We start from the raw sequence: 27,087 nt of genomic DNA, 5'->3' as shown, positions 1-27,087 counted from the left end.
ACACACACACACACACACACACACACACACACACACTCATGCAGAACAGGTACAACTTGCCTGCACACACACACACACACACACACACACACACACACACACACACACACACACACACTATAAAAATTTGGAGCAGTTCACCAGAAATGTGTTGTTGTTCCACGACAGTGCACATGTGCACATATGCACAAACAAAATGATTGCATTTGTAACAGAGAAAGTATACAACACTCATTTCATTCTACTTGTGACAATATGGCATAGAGTTTGGTTGCCTCCCTCTTTCCAAGATGGGTGAACCAGAATTGGTAAGTCTCTGCTACCCTGATGGGCTGCTCCTCCAATGTTTGGACTATTATTCTGTCCTAGATCAGCTGGGCTGCAACTGCAGCTTTGTCCCTCTCTATATCACTGAGCTGACCAGAAGGATGTAGTAATCTGGATCTTTGCAGCAGTTGACAGATTCCAAAAAAATGAAGTCATTTAAGCCTTATGAGCTACCTTAGCTCTGCTTCAGTTTTTGGTGGAGAGAGGCACACAACTGTTCCCCACTTTGTCTGTCAGTCTTTCCATAGCTTGTAGTCTCTCTCTCTCAAGCCTTCATTCCCTCCTCATTTTAAAACAAACATATAAGCCTGTCTCTTCATTAACTCACTATAGGTATCTCAGGGCAGACAGCTTCCCAGGTACAAAAGTATTAAGTGTATGCCTTCTGTCACTTTGACTCTTAAACCAAAATCCTTACTGCCACTGACATCCCATGTCTGTACCCCTGCTCAGACTCAAGGGTCTGAATGATCTTGGTAGTGAATTAGAACAGTAGGAGAAGGAGTCAGCACTACCATGGCTGGATCCCTTATGTTTTTCACATGAACCTAAAAGGCTGTAAGCTGCTAAAGTGTTACCAGGTAATGTGCATGACCTTAATAAGGTCAGTGGTAAGACAAATGCAGTGTCTCAGCTATTGAAGCCTGAGTGCCTCCTTTACCAGTAATAGTTTATCTGGCCCTCTTCACAGCAGTTGTGCAGACCTGAACTTCTGACTTGTGTAATAAATGCGATGCTGAGCATAGTTATACCCTGAGTGAGGACTACCTCCAAACTCTACAAAAAGAAACTGCCTGTAGTAGAAAACCTGTTTTTTTTTTGCAAAATCAGGGCTTTGCAGGACTAGGTGAGCAGTGAGGGTGTTGTTAAGCTCGCAAAAAGTCCTCTATTTCCTTGGTTTACTGAATTGTAATTGGTGCTGTAGCTTGCATTTTGGATCTCATTGCATAGCAACAAAGTCATTCCTGATAGGTATTTATAAAACTCATTGGAATGGTCATCTGGAGTGCCCCATGTGTCATAATAAATTCCAGATATTTAATTCTTCTTCTTCTTTCGGTTGCTCCCGTTATGGGTCACCACAGCAGATCAACTGTTTCCATTTCTTCCTGTCCTCTGTATCTTGTCTGTCACACCAACCACCTGCATGTCCTCTCTCACCGCATCCATAAACCTTATCTTAGGCCTCCCTCTTTTCCTGTTACCTGGCAGCTTCATCCTTAGCATCTTTTTCCCAATATACTTTGCATCCCTCCTCAACACATGTCCAAACCAACGTAATCTTGCCTCTCTGGCTTTGTCTCCAAACCTTCCAACCTGGGCTGACCCTCTAATATACTTATTCCTAATCCTGTCCATCCTCGTCACACCCAGTGCAGATCTTAACATCTTCATCTCTGCCACATCAAGCTCTGACTCCTGCCTTTTTGTCAATGCCACTGTCTCCAACCCATATAACATAGCTGGTCTCACTATCCTCTTGTAGACCTTCCTGTAGACCTTCAATTTCAAATAGAAATTTCAGGTATTTAATGCAGTTGCCTATTTTAGACATAAATATGGTTTTCATTAGAATGTTCTGCTGGTTAGAAGTTAAGGAAAGGGGTGAAACAGTATTTAAGAAATGACTAAAGTGTTTGTATGAGGGCTCAGTACATGATAATAAAGAAATGTGCTTGAAATATGTATGGAAATTCAAAGAAAGTTTATTTACTGGTGTGTATTTGTTGCTTTTTCTTGCTCCCTGTGCCTGACAACTACCTGGCCCTGCCATAGTTTAATGTGACAATTTATTCTACTAATTGTATTACAGACAGTTATGGACCAGCCATTATTCATACAGCCATGAGAAACATTTTTCTGGTCTGAGTCTCTCCCTTGTCAGCTGATCAGACCTCTCAACCAATTGGGGACAAATTTCAGTAGAATCAGGGACAAGTCAAGAAAAAATCAGGGACAATCAGGGACACTTTAAAAATATTAATGCTATTAACCTGAAACATTGACAGAATCAGAGCATATGAATGAATACACATTTTCTGAAGTAAAAGAAGTTTATAACTTTTAATTATTGTCATTATTCATTAAGTGAAATTCATCACCTTCATCCAAAAGTCACTAGTTTTAGGAGGGATTAAGAGGGACAAAGTTAAAATTTGAGTCAAAATCAGGGATGTCCCTGAAAATCAGGGACATTTGAGAGGTATGCAGCTGATATGTGTTTCCGCTTTGAGAGAACACTCCCATATATGAGCTAAAGGTTACCATGAAGACAGGGCTTGCTTATGCCATGTAAATATCCTCAACTACACAGGCCATGCATGTACCTGCCTTTCATGCGTAGGTGTCAGCATTGCAGTAGGCAAACCACCACCTTGTTCCAAGGAGGGGAGAGCTGACACTGACACCTACTTCCATTCTCCCTCAATGACTCCTTTAGTGCCCAGGTTGGCAGCTAATCCCAGATTATCTGGGCCACAGTCAGAGCTTTAATGTTCTGAACCTCAGGTCTGGCCCATCAGTGCATATAGTCAAGTGATTTGAATGTGAATTCTTGAAAGCTGACTGTGTTGAATTAAAAAATGTCTCTTTTTATAAATTAAGTAATACGTTAATTGTAATTAATTTAAATCTGTTTAAATGATTATAAATGCTTGTTTTGTTTTGATTTTTGGTTTTTATTGCATACATAAAACATTTAAAAGATTTTCTCTAGATTTCACATTATCTGTTGCTGTAACTCTCAGCTGTCCATAATTTTACAGAATCTCATGATTTTGACTCATTTTGTTGCCCTGTCCCTTGTAAATCTTTGATTTTCTGGTAAATCATTGAGGATTACAGACAGTCAAGAATGCCAGACATTACAATTTCATACTTTCTATTGCTCAGAAAAAAAGCATGTTTATGCAACATCTGTTTCTTAACCTTTTTTTAACTGCCCATCATGTCTGCCTGAATGATGTCTGCACAATGGGCTGCTGTCACCCCTGAGATGGGGAACAAAGGGCAAAGATGGCACCTTGAATGTTGGCAGGCTCTGAGCTATAATATACGTACAAAAAAGTTCTGTTGTGGTCCTGCAGGCAGGAAGGACCTTTCTGGTATATGGTGATTGCTGTGTCTTGAGATAATATGTTATGGTAATGCCTTCTGTCCTGTTGTAGGTAATACTACCAACAAAGTTATATTTTCCAGGCAATGGAGGAAACACAGTGAACTGTGGTTGCAGCACAAACCATGTAGATCATATTGCAAAATAAGTAATTGCAGAATAGGGTTTCCCCATTCAAATCACCAGTGGTAAAGGTTAGAAAGCAGAGTTGTTCCTCTAAAATACATACACTACATCAGGAATTTGTCTCTGTAGCAGAATCAATCAATTACTGGTTGTGCCTTGATCTCTTATCACATTGAGCCAATGTAGGATATCTCCACTCTGGACTGTAGCTGGAGTGGTCCTGGTTTTATTGTTTGAAACCAATAAACTGCTTTTATTTTGTGCAGTAAATGTGAACTGGGTCTGATGAGGACAGTGTCTTTGGAGTTTGTATGATGGAATAACCAAAGTTTCACTGCAACTGATTCTTCCTTCTTGCTGTGGAGTATAGAGCAGCCTGAGATGGGCTGTTTTTGTGGAAGATGTGCTGTTTTTTTTTAAATGCATATATTTAGACTTATATGTAAATTATATTATTAATGGATTCAGGTTGGATAATTTTGCAGGCTTGCCACAGGTTGTTTTGCACTGGTTTGAAAGAGAAACAAATATGAATGAATACAGTTCTGTGATATCGCCCAAGGATTTGACATATTGGTTGCACACAAGATTCTGGGTTGAGGGTTAATGATGTAGTAATGTATTCCTGACAATTTGTCTACACTGTAAATATAGTGTTTACAACATAAGAGTTCAAGATGCATTATTTTGTTAGAGTTATTTTGATTATGTTTAAAACAGGGAATGGAAGACTGTTTATTTAAATGCAATTGTACCAAACAGGACTGCTCCTTTTAACATACCACTGGTAAACGTTGCTCAGGAAACTAGTAAGAAGAGCATTTGATGGAGTGTGGCAAGGTTTGTCAGTGCTGGTTTTTGATCATTGCATGTGTAGTGACATGGTATTTTGATTTGGTTTTAGGGATGAGTATTTCTATGTTTCCAGTAATTGCAATTTGTATAATTTTATTCTTCAAATGGCCATTAAAGGTTTATTTATTATACAAAATACTGGCTGCGGACTACTTAAACATTAGACTCTGCCAAACTGCATCACTGATCATGCATTCAGCATCTGTGTTTCATAATGCCACTGGCATTATATTTATGATAGTATACATGTCCATAGTATACATGTCCATTAACAAGTGTGTTCAGAGCACTTCATGTGAGGAGTTAGGTGCTGAGCAAACATACATGTCCTATGGACACAGATGCACGACTGCTGACTCGCTGAGTGACCATACTGATCCTATGGACACAAACGCATGACTGCTGACTTGCTGAGTGACCATACTGATCCTATGGACACAGACGCATTACTGCTGACTCGCTGAGTGACCATGCTGATCCTATGGACACAGACACATGACTGCTGACTCGCTGAGTGACCATACTGATCCTGTGGATACACATGCATGACTGCTTACTCGCTGAGTGACCATAATGATCCTATGGACACAGACGCATGACTGCTGACTTGAGTGACCATGCTGATCCTATGGACACAGACGCATCACTGCTGACTCGCTGAATGACCATATTGATCCTATCGACACAGATGCATGACTGCTGACTTGCTGAGTGACCATACTGATCCTGTGGATACAGACGCATGACTGCTGACTCACTGAGTGACCATATTGATCCTATGGACACAGACGCATGACTGCTGACTTGCTGAGTGACCATACTGATCCTATGGACACAGATGCATTACTGTTGACTCTTCACATATTGGCCATAAACACATGATATCATTGAGATTACTTAACATGCTGTGTCGAATTAACCCTGTTACATAACTAGGCTACTGAGACAAAGGAAACAGATGTGGTAGGTGACAAATAAACTATACTCTTCATACTGTATCCAGGTTACAGCTAGCAGTGATGTTCTGGGTTTAACACCCATATGCAGCCGTGTGACCTGCACTCAAGAGCCAGAGCTGGGAGTATGTGGTCACCCATGATAATTAACACAGCAAGTTTTAGGGTGATTTTGAATAAAGTCAGTCAGATGCAGTCTAACAAGTACACTCATACAGTTACACACACACACACACACACACACACACACACACACACACACACACACACACACACACACACATACTCACACAAAGTAAGCTGCGTAGGTGGATTTTGTGTGATATGTTGCTGCTGCAGGCCCTCTGCAAAATGTACAGATTGTCTATGTATAACACCTCAAGCATAGGCCGTGTCATTAATAGGAGTAATGTTTATCATTTATTGGAAGCCAATAGTGTTAGACGGGCTCACAATTGCTGGAGTCCCATAGGCCACATCTTGCAAAGATGAAGAGATGCTGCCCGAATAATCTCTCATATTCCTGCTGTGCAATGCACAACAGGAAGTAGGTCACTCATTCTTCGTATATAGGTTCATGTCTACCACTGATGTTCATCATGCATACAGCTGCAGTCATTACAGATGGGTTATCCTGCTGTCAGGCGGGTCCTCGGTCGGCCGAATTCCAAAGTCTAGGTCCGGCGTCGGTTGTCGTCGCTTCTTCCCTGACGTCAGTGTGGCAGGGGTATAAAAGAGGCAGCCAACGCCATTTTTTCCAGTCCTTCTTGCCGCACAGTGCCCGAAGCAGAAGCAGTTTGCAAGTGCCAGTCGGCCAGCTCTTGAGATTTACGAAAGTATTTCAGCCGAAGTCTTCTTTAAAGCTAAGTACCCCCTTGGGGAAACTTTTCTTGCCTCAGACCGATGTCAGACAAAGTTAATAATTGCATTTCTTGTGGGAAGCAAATACCACATAAGGATTTCCACTCTTTCTGTATACCTTGCTTAGGCCCAGACCACGACGTCTCGGCCTGCCGTTTTTGTGCTAGGTTCAACAAGCACACTATTAAGTGCCGGGCGGAGTTCGCCCTTCATTATTTTGGCAAAAAATTTAATTATATCATGTCGTCGGATACACCGACACCAGTTTTAAGCAAAAGACGCAAAGATAAGGACCGACATCCAAGGTCCGCACCGAATACTGAGACCACGTTTAGGTCGACTACCGGTTCTCCAGTTCTCAGCGAGGTGCCTACGCAGTCCCTGAATACCGATGAAACTATTTTACCGGTGACTTCAGTACCTGAGGTCGCAGGCTCCTTGGTCTCCATTCCTACTGCAGATACCGACGCCACTCTTGGTGGGGAAAGTCAAAATTTAGTCAGGCCTGCCATTTCTGAAGGCATCTTCAGGCCTTCCACTTTCTCTATTAAATCCTTCACTAAATCTAAAGCAGCCATGAAAACTAAAAAACAGGGTCCTCAGACCACCTGTCAAGGCCCCATACCTAAAAAGCAGATGCTCAAAATGGCTGAGGATTTGATAACTCTCATCAGGGGTTCTCAACTCCCCTCTTACAAAAGACCCAGATTGGAGGAAGACTACCCTTCCTCAGACCAGGCTTCTATTACCTCAGAACATTCTGAGGACCAGGATTATGCCTATTCTCCTTTCGAAGACTCTGATGCTGAGGAGTCTATTCCCTTGGTTTCCCCCCCTGAGGACCACTCTTTTGGGGAAACCCTGCATACATTGAGGGAACACTTTCACTGGGAAGGCCAAGATTACTCAGATTCCAAGAAAAGGCTCAGGGATTTTCTACTGCTCCCCCAGCATAGGCCCCTGGCTATCCCTCCTGTTTTAGATATTTTGGATGATGTGTACGCAAAAGCCAGCCTTAATCCAGATTCTTTACCTCCAGCCCCGGTTAAACCAGACAGGTATTACTGGGTCCCTGATTCTCACCAGTTCCTCTGCAAAAGCCATACTGCTGACCCAGAAACTATTTCACAGGGTCCCAAGGGAATAAAGGCCTCTACTGCTAAAAACCCTTTACCTTCAGAGAGAGATTCCAGAGCATTAGAAAGGTGGGGGAAAAAGGTGTATACATCTGCCACTTTAACCATGAGGGCATTAAACTGTCAATTCCATATGTTAAAGTACCAACAGTTTTTGTTATCTCAGTTGAAAAGCAAAATGACACAAACAGAACAACCAGATTTGAAAGAGTTGCAGGATTTGTTGCATGGTGCAGAGCAAGTGGGTAAACATACCTTGCAGTGTGGTTTTGATGCTTTAGAGGCCTCATGTAGAGCTGCTGTCACGGGTCTGTTATCGTAGACATGCTTGGCTCAAAGAGCAAACCTTACCAGATCATGTCAAAGCAAAGTTATTAGATGCACCACTTCAAAAAGATGTATTGTTTGGTGTTAAAGCTGAGGAGGTACTAAAGAAAATGGAGGAAAAAGCGAAATCTATGCAAACAGTGAAAGATTTCCTACAGGTACAACCTCCACGCTTCAGCAGAAACTGGCCTTCAAAAAATTGGTCCTTTCCAGCCATGGACAGACCTCAAAGGGGCAGATACAGGCGCCCAAGGGGTAGAGGACAACCTCAAGGATCTTACACAGCAAGACAATGGCAAGCACCAATCCCAAGAGGTGGAGAAGATAGATCACAGTCATTTAGAAAACAGACACAATGACTTCCCCCTATGCCTGCCAAGCAAAGCTTTAATGGCAGCACCTTTGGGCGAAAAACTAGCATTATTTTCAAAAAAACTGGCATATTGTTACAAAAGACAAATGGATTCTGAACATTATAGACAGAGGCTACAGGTTCCACTTTTACACCCTTCCAAAAATGAGAGGCATGCCAAACCTGCCACAAAATCAAAGGGCAGAGGCACAAAGACAAATTTCCGCTCTCATGGATATGAAAGCGATTCAAGAGGTACCTGCAAAAGAACAAGGTCAAGGTTTTTATTCCAGCCTATTCCTGGTACCAAGGAAAGACAAAGATTGGAGACCTATCTTAGACCTATCCATCCTAAACACATATCTACAGGTGCCAAAATTCAAGATGCTCACATTACAGCAGCTTCTTCCCATGCTGGGCAAGGAGTCTTGGCTGGTAACATTGGACCTCAAGGAGGCATACCTGCATGTCCCTATCAGACAAGATTGCAGAAGATACCTCATATTGCTTGCAGGTTCAACCCATTACCAATTCTCTGCATTGCCCTTTGGCTTATCTACTGCGCCCAGAGTGTTTACGAAATGCCTGGCATCAGTAATTGCCTTCTGCAGACTACAAGGAATACAAATCTACCCATATCTGGATGACTGCCTGATCCAAGCGGACAGCAAGGACGTTCTATTGCAGCATCTGGCGTTTGTAATAAAACTGTTAAACTTCCTGGGATACACAGTGAACAAAAAGAAATCAAAACTAATACCTTCTAAACAGATAATTTTCCTGGGTGCCAGCTTAAATACAACCACCCAGATGGCCTACCTTATGCCAGACAAACAAGGGCAACTGTTTCAATACTTCAGCAAAAGGGCAACTTTCACCAGACTAACTGCAAGGAAAGTCCTGCAGGCTCTGGGATTCACGGCATCTTGCATCCTACTAATCCCATCTGCAAAGGTGCATATGAGGAAACCACAATGGTACCTAAAAAACTTATGGTCTCAACACAGCCACAGCTTGGAAACAATTATACCACTCATTCCATGCCTTCAAAAGGAATTTTTGTGGTGGGCTCAAGCATGCCAAAGAAACACAGGTCTCCCTTTCTGTGTACCTCAAGCAACTCAAATCATCACAACGGACGCCTCAGACTACGCCTGGGGAGCACACATGGCAGATCAGTGCATTCAGGGAAAATGGTCCCAAAAAGAGAAGCACCTACACATCAACCAAAAGGAGATGCTAGCCGTGCAAAATGCTCTTATGACCTTCAAAGACCTACTGCATCCAGGCCAGCTATTGATAAGGACAGACAACACCACAGTCATGTGGTACATAAACAAACAGGGGGAACTCATTCATACCCCTGTGCAGGCAAGCCATGACCCTATGGAACACAGCACTGGAATTGCAAATTCAACTACAGGCACAATTCCTGCCAGGGAAGGAAAACACACTGGCAGACAACCTAAGCAGAAATATGACAGATCCACATGAATGGAAGTTGCATCCTCAAGTTTTCTCAAAGATAACTCAGGCATGGGGACAGCCAGACATAGATCTATTTGCTACCCACAGAAATTACCAGTTGAAAAAATTTTGTTCAAGGACCTATCATCCACAGGCCTGGAAAGTGGACGCACTCTCTTTCAATTGGACAACATTGACAGTCTATGCCTTCCCGCCTCTTCCTCTACTGACCAAAGTTCTATTAAAAGCCAGAGCATAGAGGCCACAAATTATTCTCATTGCTCCAAACTGGCCACAACAACACTGGTATCCGCTCCTAAACAACCTGACACACTCCCCACCATGGATCCTACCACTAGTCCCTCTTCTGTTGTCCCAGCACAACTACAAAACCTTTCACAGCCAGCTCAAAACCCTAAATCTAGCTGCATGGAGAATACCTTAATTTCCCAACAGACTCTCCTCTCCAAGGAGGTGCAGGATGTCATCTTGGAGGCTAGAAGACCTTCTACTAGAAAAGCCTACTCCTCCAAATGGAAACAATTTTGTTCTTGGAATCAAGCAAAGGGCCAGAATCCTTTGGTAATAAATATACCTCAAATTTTACAGTACCTAGCTGAGATGTTAAACAGTGGCCTTTCCTTCTCCTCCATCAAGATCCACGCTTCAGCCATTTCTGCACAATACAACACAGGCCCTCCTTTATTCTCTCATCCCCTATTAAGGCAGTTCCTCAGAGGGGCAAAAAATATAAAACCCCCAAGGAAACCACCAGTTCCAGCTTGGGACCTCAACTTCGTATTGGAAAAGCTGACCCTGCCTCCCTTTGAGCCGGCTTCTTCATCAGAGCTACAATACTTGTCATGAAAAACAGCCTTCCTTCTGGCTATCACCTCAGCACACAGGGTTTCGGAACTGCAGGCCCTCATGGCTGTGCAACCATTCATCATTTTCCATCAGGACAGAGTTTCCTTACAAACCAACCCTACCTTCATGCCAAAGGTAGTATCCAGTGTAGCCTTGAACCAGACTATCCACTTACCTACCTTTTATCCAAATCCACAGAACAAAGGGGAGAGACTACTACATTCCTTGGACATTCACAGACAACTTCATTATTACTTGGACAGAACAAAGCCATTCAGGAAATATGAGCAACTCTTTGTGTCCTATGCTACAGGTGCTCAAGGAAAGGCTATTTCCAAACAGACAATTTCAAAATGGATAGCCCACTGCATTCGCTTTTGTTATTCATTTCATGGAAAATCTGTGCCTGCATACATCAGATCCCACTCCACCAGGGCCACAGCTACCTCTGCAGCTTTCCTCACGGGGGTTCCTACCAAGGACATTTTGGAAGCAGCTACTTGGAGTTCAGTGCACACTTTCTCCAAGCACTACCACCTTCCACTATACTCAAAATCTAGAGCGGGCTGTGCCACAGCAGTCTTGCAGGGCATCCTCGCTCCTCCTAGTTCCACTTAGTGCCTACCACCCTTACTTAGCTTTGGCATTCTACCCATATGTAATGACTGCAGCTGTATGCACGATGAACATAGTACAGTTTTGTACCTACCATAAATGTAGATGTTTGAGTGCTCATACAGCTGCAGTCCAGGTTACCCCCCCTCCATCCCCTCTTAGGACAGGCCTTATGACAAACACCTCTATCATACAACCTATTTGGGGAATTCTTTTATGGTGTATTTGCTTGCAACTACTGTTTTTTGATTTATCTATATTGCATGTTTGCATAACATTATGTTTTGCCTTCCTTCTGGGGGCACCTGACATCTGGGGCAAGAAAAACTGAAGAAAATGGTGTCGGCTGCCTCTTTTATACCCCTGCCGCACTGACATCAGGGAAGAAGTGACGACAACTGACGCCGGACCTAGACTTTGGAATTCGGCCGACTGAGGACCCGCCTGACGGCAGGATAACCCATCTGTAATGACTGCAGCTGTATGAGCACTCGAGCATCTACATTTATGGTAGGTACAAAACTGTACTTTTACATGGCTGGCCTTAGGCCACCTGGTGCCATAGGTTAGCAGTTTAATGGTCTGGTAATTTGCTAAACATTATACTCAGTCAGTGAAGACAGGTATTACAAATTCCTACTTCTTATTGATCAGAAAATCCATGCTGTCCAAACCTGCTTTGTGTGGCCCCATGTGTACATTTAAATGTTGAAAGGTGTCTGTTCTGTGACCTGCCAATGTTGAATGGTCAAGTCAAGTAGAGCACCCCCCCCCCTCCCTGGGCACTCATCATGCCATGAGTGTATTTTTTTAATGGGATATCTTATTTATTTATTTATTATTTAGTTTAAAGAAACAGCATCTGAAACTGTAGGGTGTAGAGTCCTCTTTAGTTTTTCATCAAGACAAAGCTGCATAAAGCTTTTTATCCTGCATTCCAGCAGTGGTGTCGTAATTTATATGTAGCCAGTCTGTAAATTTCCCTGTGTATTACATAGTGCCTGTATGTTAAGGAAATGTATTATTCCATACTGTAGAAGCTGCTATGTGCAGTATTAGTTAGTGGTGCATAGAGTGCCTCGATTCTTCTCCAAAACTGGCAAAAAGGCAGCTTTGCTCATGAGGTGAATTTCTTGACATCCAGATTTCAAACACATAACATTGTGGTTACGGTGAGAGACCAGTTCATTATCCTGCTTATCTTGTACACTGAACTGACCAGCCATTTTGTTCTTCTACCTTATGTGCAAAATATGCTGTGAAGTTTTTTAAAATTACTCAAAATCAAAACAACTCTGTGATATTGTAGTGTTGTTATGAAATGCACAAAACTACTCCTGTTTTCAGTTGAACCCCGGTCTGCAATTCAGGCCATCACCATAAATAGTTGCTTTAAGAATGTTCTAGTGTTTGATGTTTGAATTAGCAGACACGTTATCCACCTGTATGTCCCTTCACCAGCTGTTTTAGTTTGGGCATATTGTCTCAAAGAACTAGCTTCAGGTTTGAAGAAAACGGTCGTCTGTGATTTGCTTTCCTTGAAATTTTGTTAACCCACTATGTTCACTGCAGCTACTTCTTATGCATTCTGTAAGTCAAACTGTTCAAAGATTTTTTGGTGAGCAGTCTGCTCATATGCCAGTCACTCATGTTATTCTTGTTCCTCTTTGCTGTCTGTTTCTTTGTCTGACATGTCTTCTTTAGCTTTTGAGGTGTCAAGAGCTGTTCAACGTTTAACATTTTAACAGTTAATACTACTAAAACTAAGGTTATGGTCTTGGTGCCTGACATAAGCTGTTCCTCACTCCCAACCAACTTGGTGATCATCAACGTGGGACTATATTTTACAATTCAACTTCTGCATTTCATACTAGTATTATCCAGTTTTCCATGATATACTTGTAGTGGGATATCAGTACCTCATGCCTGAAGTCCAGTTTGCTTAAATCACTTCCTGCCGTTCATATGTTAGTGTGCTCCTTCTGTCAGCAAGTAATTAAGTCTGATATTTAATGATATTGCTAGTAGCTCATTCATCAGATCAACTGTTTTCACTTACTTTTGCTGATTTGACTAGCTGTTACTGACTTCTGCATCTGCAACATGGATTATATGCATTTTACATATGAAAATATTTTGTGTTTTGCTGTGTAAATGCATAGAATGATTTGTGGCATTTATTAAATGCATATACTTACCCACTTTTCAGCAATACCTTAATTGATCTTAATATGCCATCTGTCCTTTCTGAAGTCCAGACATTAATTAGATTACATTATTTTATAATGGCAATACAATTTCAGTGTCTGTCATGTATGTTTGGTATGATTTTTTATTTCTTAACTTACTTTCCTTAATAACTAGTAAGTCCCATATTGTTTGAGATAAGGTGCTGTCAGTCCGTCTTTCCCAGTGGTAAAGTGTACTGCATACCTTCTCTGTGTTCTGTAGTTGCTTTATAACAACCTTGCTATTTACATTGGTTTCAACCAGTCAGTCTCACAGCCCTGAAATCATCCATTTTAGGTGCTCATATGTGGTGGCCAAATGCATATATAAACATGTATTTCATTTCAGTAGTGTACAAGGTCAATGCTAATTTGAGGTGGCAAAGAAGAACAGAGACACAACTACCTATGTGGCCTTCAGTATCTCTCAACTCATCTGATTGCCACAGCTTGTGCTTATGGCATGCTTTTCTGATACTGCTTTCTGTTTGCAAAGCTGCTATTGTGTTATTGCATCTCTTTGCTCCAGGCATTTTTTTCTGCTGAAATAAATTTAGTAGGAAAATACTTTGTGCTTCTGGCAAAGATATTTCTGGTTCCCATTTAGAAGTTTTAGTAAGAGTGTTGAAAATGCTTGTCTTAACTGCAGGAGGAGAAGTTTGCTTATTTATTTATTTATTTAGAAAGAAAGATTGTTTTCAGAAAGGAAAATGCATGTGATAAATAGATTTTACTACATTTACATTTGTTGATCTCTTTATCCTGTTGTACTAAGTGTTGCAAATAGTCAGAGTTGAGATGGTTTGATACAGATTTAATTTTTCACTTCTGTCTTCTGCAATTAATCTTATTCGCTAGATTTAATTACCTGGTAAGAAAATTTTCTCTTTGGCAGAATACATTTTATGCCTTGAGTAAATTTCTAAAGGCCGTTCATGACTGTCAGAACCGAGCTGCAAGAAATTTGTTTTGTATTTTCAGTTAAAGGCAGTTGAATGAAGGTAGGGACACAGTAAAATAGTGTAGTGACAAAAGACATTTATAAGAGAAGTAGTTTCTACAGTGCTGGTTTCTGCTTACCCTTGAATTATACTCACTCAAGAACAATCTTACTTTGTACTGTATCTCATCTTTTTTTTGCATTGCAGATGATGTTTAAGAAAAGGCACAGAGAGATACAGTGAAGTATCTATTAGCTCAGTATTGGCCCTGAAGGTTGATGTTAAGGAAACAACAGTCAACAATGGAGTATTTGAGGGTCAGATTACTTGCAGTAAGACAGTAGAGCTTACATTGCTTTACACGAGGAAAAAGCTAAGTGTTATACTAGAGAATAGATATAAGTTCTTAATGGTATGGAGGAAGTGTAGACAAGGGAAAGTCAAAATGGTTTGAAAGGTGTGCACAGTGCATAGCTGAACCTTGGAGCAGAGAACTGTGGGTAGTGCATAGCTAAACCTTGGAGCAGTGAACTGTGTGAAAGATCAAGCATTTAAAGTCTGCAAGAGGGTGATGCTGTATGAAGAAGTCAAGTGGCAGAATAGAATACTAAGCAGAAGAGAAGTGGGGCAGGAAAGATCATATCAAGGGAGTCTGAAGCAAAGCAGAATGTTAGCAGCAGTATCTGAGGGGCAGTAGGAGGCAGCAAGGGGACATTAGTGGTAACACTGAGGCAACAGAAGAAGGGATCCTTGGATTACTAGTTGTATAGAGCCAGGATCGATAGGGTTAGGCTTATAATAAGTAGGAATATGGGTAAGACTGGTATGAACATAGCATTCTGCCTTCAGCAAGGATGATGTCACACTATTAACAGAAGATGATCGACTTTAATAATTCAATTAGCCACTGGTGTCGTTCTGAAGTTGTGCAATATTTGTCGGCACGGGAAGACATAGTCAACAAACCAAGTTGCTTTGCCAAGGATGGTCTGCACCTGTCCCATCTAGGCTTTTGAATATTATCTAAAACATTATCTTCCCCATGATGCCTTTTTTAGGAAATGCCAAACTGACAAACTTTCCAACATAACAAAGCCAACACAAGGAAATCTAAAGATGTTACTGCTCAATGCTAGGAGCCTAAACAAGAAACTCTACTGCTTCTGCCTTCTCACCTTAGAGAATGCAGACATCTGTGCAGTTACCAAGATATGGTTTAAGGACATGGAGAGCACCCCAGCAGTGCAAGGCTACAATGCCTTTCATACATTTAAGCCAGCTATTGCACAGCCAGGGCCTAAAGGTGGAGGTGTCTCAATCTACTTCAATAAAAGGTCATCTCAAGGTTTTTTCAAACCTGAAGATGCATTTTATCTTCTCCATGTTCAAATTACTAATGGCAAAGTCACATACCATGTCCTTGCAAGATACAGGTCCCCCTCTATGACCCAGGAAACACATAACTCATATTTACATATATTGGAGACAGTCATCATTCAGTCCAATATCATATTCATGGGCAACTTTAACTACCCCACTATGAACTGAGTTTCATACACAACCCATAATGTTTAAGCCCAAAGATTTCTCAGCTTTGTTAACACAAGCGTAGTGGCTAAGATAGTTCATTTGCCCACTGGGGCACAAATATTTTGGACCTGGTGCACACAAACATGGGAGAATGCTACCGCCCAATGTAATGTCCTACCTAGTAAAGTGAAACTTTAAAGCTGTCTCCCTCAAAATAAAAATAAAATCCATGACTTCAGCAGTAGCAGTTAGGAATTAAGTTAAAATTGCTGTTATTAAGTGATGACCTGGCTACCAAATCCTGAAAACACAACTGCCTATGTAATATTGTTAACAGAAATTGAAGCAGCTACTGCCCACCAGAAATAAGCTCAGAACAAATTCAAAAAACAAGTCACCATGGTAGAATCCTAACATAAATAAGTTGTGTAACAAAATGAAGAAATACATTGCAAAAATTAGGAAATGCAATACCCAGCAGGATATAAAATCCCTCATTAATCTAAATAAATGACTCAGAGGGCAAATCAAGTCTACCAAAGTCAAGCCTGAGGTAAAAATAACCTCCTAGGCCAAGGACAACCAGAATGCTATGTCCAGAAACTCAAAGGTAATAGACAACAATGTGTGAAACTAGTAGTAAATAGAGACACTTACTGGAGCCAGAATGTATAGGGAATCTACTGGCCTATAAATTCAGTTCCAGTTTTATCCTCCTGTCACTCTGTCTCCCTTCAAGAAACACAATCAAACATAGCTCCCCAACTATCACTAGAAAGCATGTCCTAAATACGCTGCTCAAGGCCAAGAACACCGCATTGATGGGTCCAGATAATATCCCAGAATGCCTCCTAAATAGCATGAAACATGCTATATCAGGACCACTGGAGTCACTTTTCAATCATAGTCTCCATTTAGACGTCATACTGCATGAATGGAAAACTGCAATAGTCATCCCTTTGCACAAGAGCAGGCCATCCATGGATCCCACAAACTACAGATGCGTAAGTTTGATTAGCCTCATATGTAAAGCCATAGGTTCATAGATCCATATGTGATTACTAGGCTAATGGCACTAGAGCCTTTACAAACCTTGCCATTAGTACCCAGGATATGACAATATTTATTTATTTACATTTATTTATCGGGAAATTCAGACTGGACGCAGGTCCTTTTTCAGCGGATGCCCAGGGAGAAAAGCTCCACATCATGTAACTGATAAATAGAGATACAAAGTTGCAGTAACAGTAAACAACATTACAGGTTGTTGACTTTAATACAATAACAAGATACTGATTGTCAACTGTATATACAGTAAATGTTGCAAGTTAAGATAGTTTCTTGTTGTTTATAATATTAGTAACAAAGTTGTCAGACAAGATTTTAAAGTATGTAAAGACAACTAGCTAATTCTGACTGTGGTTAGTAGTGGCGGTAGTATAGTTGGGTTAAGAGTCTAGGTGGGGGGGTAAGGGTGGGGGTGCTAGTCTGGATTAGAACAAGGACAAAGCCAGTGCAAATTTAAGTGGAATTTGATTACAGTCTTGAAAAGGCTGCTGGAAGGTAGAGTAGTTATAGAGGGTAGAAGATTGCTCCAAAGTTTAGATATTGTACATGAAAATATGGCTTCTCCTGCTGAGTTTTTGGGTTTGATAACAGTGAGATGATTTTTGTTGCTTGATCTTAGGGGCCTAGTGGGGTGATAGGGTTGGAGAAGGGTTTGAAGGGAAGGGATGTTAAGGGGTGGTTGATAAGTTTATGAGCAAGGGTGAGTTGATTAAAGTGAAGGAGTTGTGGGAGTTCTAGTCGGTTTAGTTCTTTAAGGGAGATACAATGATGGCTGCGGTAGGAGGTTCCAGTGGCAAATATAGCAATTTTGTTGTAACAAGCATCCAGCTTGTGTAGGTCTACCTGTCTAAGTTTGGTAAGTATGGTGGATGCATAGAGTAGGAGGCTTTGATATAATACACCAAGTTTCTTGTGAACTCTTTTATTGTGAGAGATATGTGGGTGTTAAATCTAACTTTGTTGTCTATTTCCACACCAAATAATTTTGTGTGCTCTGATGGAGAGATGATGGTATTGTCTTTGGCGCGAATGTTGAAGTGGGGGGTGTTTTGGGTGGCTTTGGAAGGTTGGAACAGGAGAAGTTTTGCCTTACTTCGGATGAGTAGGAGCTGAGCATTGGATAGCCAGCTTTCTACAGAAGAGAATGATTCCTGTGTGATTCATTCTAGTTCTGGTAGAGTGGGGGCAGAGCAGATGAGAGTAGAGTCATCTGCATACTGTATAAGAGATGCTTGTGTGGTGGCAGTATGTAGGTTGTTAGTGAAAAGTGAGAATAGCAGAGGGCCAAGGATAGACCCTTGGGGAGCTCCGACAGTAACTGGGAGGCGAGGTGATAGGTTATCGTCCCAGATTACTTATTGCTGGCATCCGTGTAGATAGCTGTGGAACCAGTTGCAGGCTGATTGTGAGAAGCAGAGGTTGGGGAGAGTAGAGAGTAGTAGCTCATGAGATACCATGTCAAAGGCCTTTGAGAGATCTAGAAATACAGCAGTAGAGAAAAGGCCATTGTTTTTGTGATGAAGTATAGTGTTGGTGAAGGAGAGCAGAGCAGAGGTAGTGCTGTGATATGGCCTGAAACCAAGTTAAGATTATATCTTAATTCCCCAGACATGGGATGGGTTAGTGGTCTTTGGGTGTTGGAGCCCTGAGTCATTTTACAGACTGCCTCTGTCCTTAAGGGACATAGGCAGTACCCCAGGAGTGAATTTACAGTTCCCCATCCATTTATCCAAATTCTTTTTGAAGAGAGTGAGGGACGGGCTTTGTTTTACAAAGATGGGAAGTTTATTCCATAGATGAGGTAGCCTTTGGGATATGAATCTGTCTCTCCATCAAGTTCTGTTACAGTCAGAAATAAGGTTTAGGTCCATGGAACTTGTAACCATCATGCAATTTTTTTTTTTTTTGTGAATATGTAACATTTTCATCAGGGCTTGCATCACAGAATAAAAATAAAAACTAGCTGAAACTAAAAACACAGCTTTTTAGTAGGAGAGTAGTAAGTGCTTTCATTCAGACTAGAACTTCATCAGACCATCCCTGTTACATCACTCCAGCATTTAAATATGAATTCAATAACTGGCATCAATTAATCCAATCAATGCTTTAACCCTTTCCTATTTAATACAATTTTAAAATTTACTTTGTCACTCTAATGTGGGAATCTACAGCCATCTAATCTAACCTGCGAGCAGTATTCCTTCCACTCGAAGTCATCTTCAGCCTCAAAACTATGTCCATAATTTTTAACTTAGTCAGTTACACTAAACAGAAAATAATTCTTATTTCCACTGGTGTCAATAACATCCAAATATTTTTTTTTAAGTATGTTTAGCCAAAGCATTGCTTGTATCCAGGTTGTCAACAGCATACAAATGCTTGTATATCCTAGCATTAAACTCTCTAATAGTTCTGTCTATATAAAATGCATGACAAAATGGGCATAAACTAATGTATACCACAAATTTAGATTTACAAGTGAATCTGTCATTCAACTGAATACTGAAATTCCTATTTTTGACAAAAACTCGAGGACCTTCCATAACAAACCTGCAATATTTGCAGGACTAACACTTAAACATTCCCACATTCAAATTTTTAACTTTATGATTAAAATTCCTAGAAAACAAATCCTTAAAATTCTTATCTTTTTTATTTACAAACATCGGAATATCCCCAATTGCCCCTCTTAAATCAGGGAAATTCATAAGGAATCTTCAGTTATTCCTAATAAGTTCTCTAATCTTTCATCTACAGAATTACTCAAAAGACAGGCTGTAGTAAAATCTTTTTTAACCTATTCTAATGAAGGCTCTATGAGTTGAAAGCGCTTATCTCTGTTTTTATGCCATTTTATTGTTTTATTAGTCAGGAAATGTTTTTCCGTGGTGGCCTAGCTCTTCTTGTTTTCTAAATACGTGTTTGGGTGAATAGTCTTTAGCAATCTGGAGTTTTTATATATTTCTACAGTTTTGCTTCTTAACCCATATAGGTCAGGTATAAGTCCCCTCTCAATAAACGATAAAAGACTATGAGACACAGTAAAGGGATAGCACCTTTAGTCGGTCTGCCTAAGACATGTGTCTTACGCTTTGTATGTTTTCGTAAGAAATTTCTGGGCCCACTCCATTTGGTATAATTGCCTGGTTAGGTACATACAGAAGGGACCTTTTCAAAGCAGTGTACCAGGTTGAGTAGGCATGACCTGCCCTCGATGAAACCAAACTGGGTTGGGTCCAGTGTTTGAAGGTTTCCTATGTCATTGTTTATCATTTCCATGATAATTACTTCCATGGCCTTGCATATATGACTACTTAGATTTATGGGTCTGTAGTTACTGGGGTCTATAGTTGGCCTGTCCTTGTACTGAGAGAAGAAAGTTGCAGTCGTCAGTTTTCTTGGCATGAAGTCTGTGTGGAGGTTACAATTAAAAAGTAATTCTAGTGGTGATGATAGGACATGTATCATGCTATTAAGGAGTCATCCTGGGATGTTATCATGGTCCACTGAGGCAATGTTTTTGGCCTTAGAGACTGCATTGAGGACCTGTTGCTTAGTGATAGTTGGGGAAGTTATATTCAAGAATATTTTCCGAAGAGCATCTCAGGAGGAGACGGGATGAAATTTGAGCTACATTTGTCAGCCAATGTATTTGCTATATTTTCTGGCTGGGTATGAGTGGCTCCACTAACAATTACTTTGGCGTATAGCTTTGTACTGTCTTTGAGGTTGCAGACATAGCTGAAGAAAGTCTTGTAGTTGTCCTTGGCCTTGCAGGCTATTTTTACCTCATGTTTGTCTTTTGTAGACTTGACTAACCCTTTGCATTTTCTGTTTAAATTAATGAGAGTTTTTGCCAAGCACTGTACGTCCTAATTTTTGCCATTATTTTTTTCTTCTGTTGTGTAACCTATTGATGTTTGGATTAAACCTGTATGGCATGTTTTTTAAGACTGTCTTGTGCTTAATCAAGAAGGTACAGCTGTCTCCATGTAGCTATTTATATGATTATATAGGGTTTATGTGAACAATTCTGCATTGGCAGTGATGCGTCAGGGTTGGTGGGGCTTGATGTTTTGTGACGGCATCATTTAATAGTAGGAAGTTCACCTTAGATTAGCTCCTTAAGGTTGCTGTGTTAGCTGGGGTCTCAAGATTTATTTGTATTTCAAAGGAGACTGCTTTATGATCTTACCATAGTAGAAAAGGCATTACATGGAGGGAGGACTTCTCATGTTTGTGAGAACCAAGTCCAAGATGTTAGTACCTCCACTGTACATATCGACTAACTGTTCCAGGGTATTCATATTTAAAAAGTCCAGGAAGCTCTAGGCCTGCATGTTTGGGGTTATGTATGATTTCCAGTTTATAGATGGGTAGTGGTAGCTGAAGTAAATATATAAATATTGTATACATAAATATTTATTTATTTAATACTGGTTTACAGAGAAAGTCCAACTGACACAGAGCCCATTTTCAGCAGAGGCCCAGGGAAATGCTTCAGATGTATGTATTTGGAATGTGGGAGGAAACTGGAGCACCTGAAGGAAACCCACAAGAATGTAGGGAGGAAATGCAAACTCTGCACAGAAGCCATCCCAGCCGAGACAGGAGAACCTATTGCTGTGAAATGACAACACTAGCTGCTGCACCACTGTGCCACCAAATATGGTGTCACGTTGAATGGGGAGTGTCATTGGCACATTGAAGTATTTGTTATGGGCTTCCTGGGTCATAGAGGGAGACCTATAGCTTGCAAGTATATGGTATGGGACTTTGCCTATGGTAATTTGGACATGGTGAAACTGCAGTGCATCAAACTGTTTGAGCAGCATTGAGGTGTTATTGTTTTTTATACAAACAGAGACACCTCCACCTTTTGTACCTTAATGTGCATTAGCTGGTCTAAAAGTGTGGAAGACATTATAGCCCTGCACAGCCAGTTTGCTGTCTGCAGCTTTAAACCATGCATCAGTAACTGTGCGGACATGAGACAGAATGAGGAGAGCTTGCAGGGAGTACAGTGGCATTGAGCAGTATTACCTTTAAATTTTGTTGGGTTAGTTTTGCTATGCTGGAAGATTCATCAGGTTGGCGATGTCTGAAAAAAAGGCACTATGTGAGTGGGGGTTTTAGTCAATATTGAAAAGCATAGAGGGAACAGGTGCAAACCATCCCTGTTAAAGCAGCATAGTTTGTTGACCTATCCATTCATGCTAACAAATATTTCACCCCCTTTGAATAACACCAAAAACTAAGTCAATTATTAAGGTCAATTATCTTTTGTTCATATTGTGGCATATTCCTTGGAGAAGGTAGAATGCTGCTCAGTGCTAGGCTCATACCCTTGTATGACATAGTCCAAGAGCTCCATGATGTCTGTCTTCATATAGCCTAGGGAGTTGTGTCTCAGGTCATTCACACCCACATGGACTATGACTGAGTCATACTGGTACTTGTAGATCAGTGACCTGAGTATGTGCGTAATCTGGCAGATTGAGTCCCCTGATAGCCAGTTGACAGTGATTCTCTCCTTACTCAGCCTGGTAAGTGGGACCTATGAATCTACCGTGACCAAAAAATATTGGGTTGTGTGATGGCTTGCCTTATGAGCTTACAAGTTGAGACACCATGAACTGTGGCTGTATGTGTAGTGGTGGGTGTTGTTTTTGTAGAACACTTTGTGAGGTTGCTGATTATGTTTATTGAAGAGCAATGTCTGTGAGGCCTTTGAGGTTTAGGAGTATTACCTTTAAAAGCCTCAACATATGGTGGTGTATGTGTCTATACCATATTGTGTGTGGTTGGTGTAGTCTGTATGTTACTGACAACCTGTTTAGTATTGCAAATGCTTGTATGTGAGAGTCTTGCAACCAGTGACATTGTGTATTTACATCTCTCACATACCATAACAGTTTGTGTAAGAATTAAATGGTTGTCTGTAAACATTAGACAATTGCTACATTGGCACAGGATGCCCATATCCACCAAACTGCCTGAGAAGATAGGAAAGATCATATCTATGGCTACAGATATTTTCAACTTGACCTACAAAAGGATGGTAAACGAGGGATTACATCTGACTAGCTTGGGTGCTGTAAGAATTTAGGCTACAATCGAGACTAAGAGGAAATGACCTTGTGGGGTGTGCTCCTCAATGGGTAAACAAGTTGCTGTTTGCACAACTAAGTACCGAGGAAATTTTAGGGGTAGTTTTATAGAGAAATGCTTAAATGTAGCCTCTTGTATCTGTACAGGACACTGCTAACGACTGCTATGTGATGAGTTGCATTGCACAAATGTGGCAGCTATATAGAAGCAGAAAAAAATCAAAAACAAGGAAAAGGGACTTCTGGCCAGTCCGAAACAACACGGCTTTCAGTTCTTTAAGTAATCCTGGACCAGGAAATGCCTCAGGTCAACCTGTACTCTCACTAGAGTGTAGCCCAAATAGTTCCATCTTATGATCACAAAAACAGGCAAAAAATGCCAATTCATCAAGAAATGCCAATTCATCAAGAAATAGTAATTACAGGTGTGGGGGTAGCCACATTCTTTGATTTCCTGTCCTTGCCTATTTAAGTGGTGCATTGTGAAATATTTTCTGCTTAAAAACCTCAGCTTTGGCCGGCTAAGAACTTGGTTATATTCAACTGGACGTATAAGAGAATTTAAGTACCTTTATCTGCACTTTTTAAAAAAAATACAGTATTTAATTTGATTTAAACTGTGTTGAAGGAATATTTAACTGAAGTGGCAGTTATTCTGCTCTTCAGTAACTTGAACTGAAGCTAGTGTTTGCTGAATTTTGTTATTTGCTAGTAATTACAGGTGTGGGGTTAGCCACATTCTTTGATTTCCTGTCCTTGCCTATTTAAGTGGTGCATTGTGAAATATTTTCTGCTTAAAAACCTCAGCTTTGGCCGGCTAAGAACTTGGTTATATTCAACTGGACATATAAGAGAATTTAAGTACCTTTATCTGCACTTTTTTAAAAAAAATACAGTATTTAATTTGATTTAAACTGTGTTGAAGGAATATTTAACTGAAGTGGCAGTTATTCTGCTCTTCAGTAACTTGAACTGAAGCTAGTGTTTGCTGAATTTTGTTATTTGCTAGTAATTACAGGTGTGGGGTTAGCCACATTCTTTGATTTCCTGTCCTTGCCTATTTAAGTGGTGCATTGTGAAATATTTTCTGCTTAAAACCTCAGCTTTGGCCGGCTAAGAACTTGGTTATATTCAACTGGACATATAAGAGAATTTAAGTACCTTTATCTGCACTTTTTTAAAAAAATACAGTATTTAATTTGATTTAAACTGTGTTGAAGGAATATTTAACTGAAGTGGCAGTTATTCTGCTCTTCAGTAACTTGAACTGAAGCTAGTGTTTGCTGAATTTTGTTATTTGCTAGTAATTACAGGTGTGGGGTAGCCATATTCTTTGATTTCCTGTCCTTGCCTATTTAAGTGGTGCATTGTGAAATATTTTCTGCTTAAAACCTCAGCTTTGGCCGGCTAAGAACTTGGTTATATTCAACTGGACGTATAAGAGAATTTAAGTACCTTTATCTGCACTTTTTTAAAAAAATACAGTATTTAATTTGATTTAAACTGTGTTGAAGGAATATTTAACTGAAGTGGCAGTTATTCTGCTCTTCAGTAACTTGAACTGAAGCTAGTGTTTGCTGAATTTTGTTATTTGCTAGTAATTACAGGTGTGGGGTTAGCCACATTCTTTGATTTCCTGTCCTTGCCTATTTAAGTGGTGCATTGTGAAATATTTTCTGCTTAAAAACCTCAGCTTTGGCAGGCTAAGAACTTGGTTATATTCAACTGGACATATAAGAGAATTTAAGTACCTTTATCTGCACTTTTTTTAAAAAAATACAGTATTTAATTTGATTTAAACTGTGTTGAAGGAATATTTAACTGAAGTGGCAGTTATTCTGCTCTTCAGTAACTTGAACTGAAGCTAGTGTTTGCTGAATTTTGTTATTTGCTAGTAATTACAGGTGTGGGGTAGCCACATTCTTTGATTTCCTGTCCTTGCCTATTTAAGTGGTGCATTGTGAAATATTTTCTGCTTAAAAACCTCAGCTTTGGCCGGCTAAGAACTTGGTTATATTCAACTGGACGCATAAGAGAATTTAAGTACCTTTATCTGCACTTTTTTAAAAAAATACAGTATTTAATTTGATTTAAACTGTGTTGAAGGAATATTTAACTGAAGTGGCAGTTATTCTGCTCTTCAGTAACTTGAACTGAAGCTAGTGTTTGCTGAATTTTGTTATTTGCTAGTAATTACAGGTGTGGGGGTAGCCACATTCTTTGATTTCCTGTCCTTGCCTTTTTAAGTGGTGCATTGTGAAATATTTTCTGCTTAAAACCTCAGCTTTGGCCGGCTAAGAACTTGGTTATATTCAACTGGACGTATAAGAGAATTTAAGTACCTTTATCTGCACTTTTTAAAAAAAAAACAGTATTTAATTTGATTTAAACTGTGTTGAAGGAATATTTAACTGAAGTGGCAGTTATTCTGCTCTTCAGTAACTTGAACTGAAGCTAGTGTTTGCTGAATTTTGTTATTTGCTAGTAATTACAGGTGTGGGGATAGCCACATTCTTTGATTTCCTGTCCTTGCCTATTTAAATGGTCCATTGTGAAATATTTTCTGCTAAAAACCTCAGCTTTGGCTGGCAAAGAACTTGGTTATATTCAACTGGACGTATAAGAGAATTTAAGTACCTTTATCTGCACTTTTTAAAAAAAATACAGTATTTAATTTGATTTAAACTGTGTTGAAGGAATATTTAACTGAAGTGGCAGTTATTCTGCTCTTCAGTAACTTGAACTGAAGCTAGTGTTTGCTGAATTTTGTTATTTGCTAGTAATTACAGGTGTGGGGTAGCCACATTCTTTGATTTCCTGTCCTTGCCTATTTAAGTGGTGCATTGTGAAATATTTTCTGCTTAAAAACCTCAGCTTTGGCTGGCTAAGAACTTGGTTATATTCAACTGGACGTATAAGAGAATTTAAGTACCTTTATCTGCACTTTTTAAAAAAAATACAGTATTTAATTTGATTTAAACTGTGTTGAAGGAATATTTAACTGAAGTGGCAGTTATTCTGCTCTTCAGTAACTTGAACTGAAGCTAGTGTTTGCTGAATTTTGTTATTTGCTAGTAATTACAGGTGTGGGGGTAGCCACATTCTTTGATTTCCTGTCCTTGCCTATTTAAGTGGTGCATTGTGAAATATTTTCTGCTTAAAAACCTCAGCTTTGGCCGGCTAAGAACTTGGTTATATTCAACTGGACGTATAAGAGAATTTAAGAACCTTTATCTGCACTTTTTTTAAAAAAAAAAATACAGTATTTAATTTGATTTAAACTGTGTTGAAGGAATATTTAACTGAAGTGGCAGTTATTCTGCTCTTCAGTAACTTGAACTGAAGCTAGTGTTTGCTGAATTTTGTTATTTGCTAGTAATTACAGGTGTGGGGGTAGCCACATTCTTTGATTTCCAGTCCTTGCCTATTTAAGTGGTGCATTGTGAAATATTTTCTGCTTAAAAACCTCAGCTTTGGCCGGCTAAGAACTTGGTTATATTCAACTGGACGTATAAGAGAATTTAAGTACCTTTATCTGCACTTTTTTAAAAAAATACAGTATTTAATTTGATTTAAACTGTGTTGAAGGAATATTTAACTGAAGTGGCAGTTATTCTGCTCTTCAGTAACTTGAACTGAAGCTAGTGTTTGCTGAATTTTGTTATTTGCTAGTAATTACAGGTGTGGGGTTAGCCACATTCTTTGATTTCCTGTCCTTGCCTATTTAAGTGGTGCATTGTGAAATATTTTCTGCTTAAAAACCTCAGCTTTGGCCAGCTAAGAACTTGGTTATATTCAACTGGACGTATAAGAGAATTTAAGTACCTTTATCTGCACTTTTTAAAAAAATACAGTATTTAATTTGATTTAAACTGTGTTGAAGGAATATTTAACTGAAGTGGCAGTTATTCTGCTCTTCAGTAACTTGAACTGAAGCTAGTGTTTGCTGAATTTTGTTATTTGCTAGTAATTACAGGTGTGGGGTAGCCACATTCTTTGATTTCCTGTCCTTGCCTATTTAAGTGGTGCATTGTGAAATATTTTCTGCTTAAAACCTCAGCTTTGGCCGGCTACGAACTTGGTTATATTCAACTGGACGTATAAGAGAATTTAAGTACCTCTATCTGCACTTTTTAAAAAAAAAACAGTATTTAATTTGATTTAAACTGTGTTGAAGGAATATTTAACTGAAGTGGCAGTTATTCT

At 39.9% G+C, this 27,087-nt stretch overlaps 1 protein-coding gene across 6 annotated transcripts in view; it reads left to right on the top strand.

Annotated features, from left to right (window-relative positions):
• Positions 1–27,087, top strand: part of ARHGEF10L (Rho guanine nucleotide exchange factor 10 like) — a 3,087,848-nt gene that overhangs the window by 2,327,160 nt on the left and 733,601 nt on the right. The window lies entirely within an intron of this gene.

Source organism: Protopterus annectens, chromosome 2.part0, assembly GCF_019279795.1.
Source record: "Protopterus annectens isolate FY-2018-M chromosome 2.part0, PAN1.0, whole genome shotgun sequence".
Lineage (NCBI taxonomy): Eukaryota > Metazoa > Chordata > Ceratodontiformes > Protopteridae > Protopterus > Protopterus annectens.
This window is presented reverse-complemented; position numbering and strand designations above follow the sequence as displayed.